This window comes from Gekko japonicus, unplaced genomic scaffold (assembly GCF_001447785.1).
Source record: "Gekko japonicus isolate JY-2015 unplaced genomic scaffold, Gekko_japonicus_V1.1 scaffold3871, whole genome shotgun sequence".
Classification (NCBI taxonomy): Eukaryota; Metazoa; Chordata; class Lepidosauria; order Squamata; family Gekkonidae; genus Gekko; species Gekko japonicus.
In genome coordinates, this window is record NW_015175486.1 from 89,670 (window position 1) to 94,756 (window position 5,087).

Here is a 5,087-nt window from a genome sequence, read left to right on the forward strand (position 1 = left end):
TACTAGGAATAAGGCCTGTTGTGGAAATAAATACAATAAGCTCTAGAAAGAGGCTCTGGGTGGGTAACCTCAGCAGGTTATAATGACACAGAGCTTACCATTTCCTCCAGGGGAACTGATCTCTGCCATCTGAAGAGCAGTTGTAATTCTGAGTGATCACCAGCCCTCCCCTGGAGATTGCCAACAATAGTTCCCCAGGAGGGAATGGCTGGTTTTGAGGGTAGAGTCTATGGCATTGTACCTGTCTGAGGTCCCCCCCTGCCTCAAACTTCACCTTCCCCAGACTCCATCCCTCAAATCTCCAGGAATTTTCCAACCAGGAGTTGGCAACCCTATCTCCTTCCCAGCCAATCATCAACCTATCTTTATTTGCCCCTCTGACTTCAGCTTTCCATCTCCCCTCCCACAGTCTCTACCCTGCTCTGAAGCCCTGACTGCTACATCACACTGGCTGTCATAGGGGGGCCATCTCAGCAGGGTATAAGGACACAGAGTCCACCATTTTCTCAAGGGGAACTGATCTCTGCCATCCAGAGAGCAGTTGTAATTCTGAGTGATCTCCATCCCTCACCTGGAGATTGGCAACAATGGTTCCTCAGGAGGAACAATACAGTCTTTCTTTGCAATGGGGACCAAAGCAGCTTACATCATTCTCCTCTTCCCCTTTTGACTTGCACAACAACCCTGTGAGGTAGGTTAGGCTGAAAGTCTGGGACTGGTAGGTTTCCCAAGTCCCCCCAGGGGGCGGGGAAAACCCTGCCCCAGAGGCCTGTTTCCCACCACCACCGGATCGGGCCCCGGGGGGAACTCCTCCTCGATGTGCGCGTCACCCGGAAGTGACGCGGCCACGCTGGGCACGCTGGGTGCGGGGCCATGGCCATCCAAGGGAAAACTCTATGGTTTTCCCTTGTATGGCTGTGGCCCTGCCCCCAGCGTGCCTGGCGTCGTCACATCACTTCCGGGTGACGTGCATGCGGCGCGCGCGCACGTAACTGACGCCGGCTGGGAGCCCCCCGCTCCCAGTGAAAATCGACTTGGCAACCCTAGTGACTGGTCTGAAATCACCCACTCAGCTTCCACAGCAAGAACCTGAGTCTGGCAGACCCTGCTCTGAAGCACTAACTGATATGCCACACTGGCTGTGGTATCGTATGGTATCACAACTGAACTCCAGACAACAGATCTCTCTCTCCCCCTGGAGAAAATAACTGCTTTGGAGGGTGGCCTCTATGGCATTCTGTTCAGCTGAGGCCAGTCCCCTCCATAAACTCTGGCTTCTTTAGACTCCACCACAAAATTTTCCAACCTTGAGCTGGCAACTCTAGTCAGGACTGGCCCCAATGAGTTTTCTCCCAAAGGCCAAAATAGGCATAGAAAGGATCTCCTTCCCCTGCCTTTTACTGACAGAACCAAGTTTGGTTGCCTAGCAACATTGTAGGAAGCACTACATACATTTTGAACACCACACTACAGTGATTCAGAAGCGCAACAAAGGGGTTAAAATGGAAGAAAGCAGTTTCCCTCAAAAAATGGCTCAGACCCACTTTGCCAATGGGATACAAGCAGCTTTATATGAACAGGTAAATAAAATCTATTAGCAGCTGGTTGCAAAAACATTTGCATCTGAACTACAAAAAGGCTGTCTGAGGCCCTGTTCACACGAGGGGTTTTGGGCCGGGAGCAGGATGGATCGGGGGCGGAGCAAACGGGCGCGATCCCATGGCAACATCTGGGAATCGTTGCCTCCCACCCAAAAACCCACACTAAAAAAGAACCACCTACCTAGGTGGTTCTTCGGAGAAGAGCGCCGCAAGCCGGCCGTGGGATCGCCGGCGCATCCCGGCCCCCAGCCGTACTGCGCATGCTCGAGCATGCGCAGTTCGGCAGCCTCCCCCCTCCCATTCATCTCTTTCTCCCCAGCATCTGATCGTGCCGGGGAGCGACGCGCTGCGGCTCTGGGGATCCGTGGGATCCCGCCGCGGCGTCTCAACTTTGGTGCGGCTTTTAGAAGCCGCACTTTCCCCAGTGTTTTCCCTGCCGTGTGGCAGGGGCCTGAAAGCGGCAAGAATGTGACTGGCTCATAGTCATGAAGGAAACTTCACAGCAGGGTATAAGTTTGAACCTAGGTCTCTCAGATCCTAATTCAACACCCTAACAGCTACATTAATCTGGTTGATAATAAACCAGATTGTCATAATAAACAACAACAACAACATGTCTGAGAATACAGTCTCACAATGGTAGTCTCACTGGGTAGATAGTTTTTTTAATGGTTAAACTAAATGTTGAAAAAGTTCTTTACCTATCAGGGCTTTCTTTTAAGTACTCATACAAACATAATGGATAGCAAGTAATAGTGTTCCCAGACTGGGAAAAATATTACTCTGTGAGCTGCCACTGAAATATATCTGCAGACTTTATACTCACCCATAAAATACTGACCATATAAATCTTAAATGGAGGAGATGACTGTAAATTGCATGGGAGGGAGAACAATGACACCACAATAGACATGCACCTGATCCAAAAGTCACAACAATGCTGCTAAGCCACTGTGGAGAATGTTCCAGAACTGGTTCCATTTGATTGATAAGGTGCAATATTTCAGACCTCCACTGGACCAGTGGCTGATTAAGTGAGGAATAAACATCAACATTTTTCATTCTGAGAAGATTTGTAGAAAAGCATAAACCTTTTGGTCATCTCAGGGCAAAGAGCTAAGCATTCCGGGAATACAGGAGGCCAAGAAAACAAAACAGTGGCTTTAAATTTTAAGCACAAGGTACTTGAGGTCCTTACAGGTCACTAAAGCCCAATGAATTCCCTCCGTCTGTCTGATGTGCATGAGTCATAGGTGTGCATAAGGATACTTTGGAAGAGTTATGCTCGCGCTATCTTTGTGTTGCCAGTCTTTGAAAGCATCACATCATTTAAGTCTTCTATAAATAACCAACATTAATTTGCCTTTGTTGGGTAATAGGTCAATAATAATCTTTTCAAGCAAAAAAAGTTGTTTTGGGCCAGTGAACGGCACTGAGTCAGAGGCTGAGTCTTTAAAAATCGATGAGTGGAACCTGGGGGGAAAAGAACAGTGAACTGGAAAGCTCAAGACATGTCATGAATAGGGAGTGGGTTATAGAGCGAGCAAGCAAGCATCTCAATGTTTATATTTGCTTATTTCTAAAAATAGCAATTGGAGACTGGCTTACCCATTGAAGTACATGATGATCTCTCGTCTCAGGCTTATTTCGCTCTAAGAGTTGAATGGAATGCACTCCACATAGAAACATTGCATTTACTGTTATTATTTACTACATGCAGTACATTTTCCTCCTGCCTCCTTCCAAGGAGTTCAGGGTAGTGTACATTGGCCTCCCCTCTTCCATTTTAGCTCACAACAACCTTGTAAAGAGGGTTAGACAGAGAGCGTGACTGGCTCAAGCTCACCTTGCAAGCTTCATGGCAGAATGGGTGTTTACATCCTGGAAGTCCTGCATGTGGTGGAAGATCTGGGCAGGTCTCCATTTGAGGCTAAAGCTATGATGATGTGTTGGTGAACCAGCCCTTTTATGTAGGAAGCTTTTTTATACTGAATCAGAGCATTGGCCCATCTTGCTCAGTATTGTCAATGCTGGTTCTCTGACATCTCTGAGTAGAAAAAAGGTCTTTCCCAACAGACACAATGACTTTCCTCTTTAGAGGCCTCACAAACATCTTTGTCTTGTGTCTATAGATCTTGCTGTTTAACCTTCCTTTCCTTGGTCCGGTATTCACTTATTGGTGATCTTACGTGTACCTCAATATTCTTTGACCTCTGAAGAAGGCCCCAATAGGGCAGAAATGCGACCAGGCATGTGTATTGGCCCTTGTGTCTAGGCCACTAATACTTTTTAACGAGGCTTTCATTAGGCCCTTATATGTTTTTAACTGTCTTTCTAATAAATACATGTGGTTAGGAGGGTGGGGAAATTGAATAAAATAAATACAAAATAAATAAAATAATATTGGCCCTTTATCAAGACTTTTTTCTTACCCTTGTGGTTCTTGATTCGTTTTTGGGTCAAGTTTGTTTTCCCCCCTTGTGTCTTACTGAATTTTGCCTTGACCTGTGAAATTCTGTAGTTCTATGCTCAATGTGTTTATAGACTTGATTGGTGATTATGTAACCAAACTGAACTGTATGTATGATATAGAATTTATTTGTATTGTTCAGCTACATGTATGTGTGTGTGTATGCACAAGACAGTATGCAGAAACAAAACAATGTTACCAGTTTCCTGCATGGATGTTTTTCTTGGTTGTCTTAATCTTGTTGAGGGGGGGAGAAAGTTGCACGGTTCTTCTGTGTACTATTCCAAGTTGCCTCCCCCACTGAGGCAGACGATATTTTATTATTCATGACCAATTTTTTTAAAAAGCACACACAGAAATCCTAAACCTGATCCTGATTTAAAGTTCTCACATTCTAATACTTTGCATTTTCGAAACGCTTGTCACCAGGAAAAACCTTAAAATGCTTAGGAATACCCTGGGATAAATGCCAGCATCAAAAGGATGCTTCAGACAGTGCCTTAGAGATTCAGGATGAAATTTTTAGCTATCAGTTTCAGTTGAGCAAGGATTTCATACTCAAAACATAAAATATGAAATGCAAATGGAGGAGGTGACAAATTTAAGAATCATAAGAGTGCTTACTGAATATAAGCTGACATCTAGTAATATGAGAGAGTAGTCTGAAGTCCCACTCTGAAAGAAAACAAACTGTTCTTGTGTTTTTAATATAACAGCAAAGATTACAACCTCATTCCCTGAGGCTCTGTTAGATACAGAGGGGTACATTCTGACCTGAATTCATAAGTATAGTGACATTATTGAGAGTCCGTAAGGAAAGTATTTGCAGTCTATACTATCACACATGCTGAATAATGCACTTTCAATCCACTTTGTAACTGGATTTTACTGTGGGAAACAACAAAATCCAGTTGCAAATGATTGCTAAAGTGCTTTGAATGTACTTTACTCACAAATTTGCAAATTTTAATCTCATTTTCTAATTGAGGTTCTCAAAGCAGTTTTGAGACTTCTCA